Source organism: Eschrichtius robustus, chromosome 4, assembly GCF_028021215.1.
Source record: "Eschrichtius robustus isolate mEscRob2 chromosome 4, mEscRob2.pri, whole genome shotgun sequence".
Lineage (NCBI taxonomy): Eukaryota > Metazoa > Chordata > Mammalia > Artiodactyla > Eschrichtiidae > Eschrichtius > Eschrichtius robustus.
In genome coordinates, this window is record NC_090827.1 from 117,131,109 (window position 1) to 117,132,394 (window position 1,286).

Genomic DNA, 1,286 nt, shown 5'->3' on the forward strand with positions numbered 1-1,286 from the left:
CTGGGGGGCAATTTTAGATTCAACTTAATACACTCTCTCTTTGGGTTACATAAAGGATGACCACACTGTCTTTCTGGAACATGCATTTTAGCTCCTCTCTCAACAATGTGATATTAAGATAAATGGACCATGAGGTGAAAGAATGGCAACAAATACAATGAGATTGTACAGAATCGGCTATTGGACAAATCAAGTTGAGTTCTTGTTCTTCCCTATGTTCCTTTTCAGTTGATTAACTGTATCTGTCCAGTACCAATATATACCCTTTTATATTGAAATCTTCAGCAGTAAGTACATAAATAAATCTAAGTCATATGATGGGTTGAAAACTGAAAGCCACTTTCAGATCGTATGCTTCACATTGAAAGTACTTAAATATCAATTGTGTTTAAGCCTCAAATATGTTTGGGTTTATTTAAAGAGTAAATTCAGTTAACTGTGTAAAACTGATTTTTATGTATGGGATTAACTGAAACCTTAAAATTATTTTAAGAATTTTTTTTTGTAAAAATATACATACATTTGAAAGTTACCTCTTCTGTCATTCTCTATGTTAATTTACATACTTTTGGGTCATCTTAACAATTCATTAAGAAGGATTCTTTTAATTTAGGCATAGTCACTCATATAGTGTAAGTCAAATCAGTCCTCTAAAGCTTAGTCCATTTAAAAAGTGTAATATACTAAAACTATGCCAGGAAATATTATTGTAAATATCCCTTTTATATATTTCAGTATTATAAAGCTCACCACAGGTATTTTACCCATTAAATGTTAGTAGTTCATAATTAAGACATTGGGGTCAACAATGCTTCTGAAAAAATATGTATATGTGTGACCTCTGAAGAAGTACATATTTTGGTTACATTTCTAAAATATTGAATGATATGTATTCACTCAAAGAATATTGCTGCTAAGAGTCCATAAATGTGGTGATATAGACCAATTTAAAGAGATAAGAAACATTAATATTAACTCAACCTGAAGAGTTAAGAAATGCTAAATAGGATTTTACTAATCATGTTTATGTAAGGCAGTAGATAAGTGAAATTATTGCAGCTATTGTTTTCATAAGATTTTCTTATGACTGTATACATTTTAAAAAGAACAAAACTTTCCAAAATAAAGGTTGATCGATTAATAATTCTTAGTGCTAATTATTATAAAATGTGAAAATAATACTTTTGTTTTGAATCAGTGTATTGAATAAATAGCAGGCTTTGACTTTATCATATTCAGGGATTTCAGGAGAATATTGTAAAAATCAGAAACACCCATAACATACC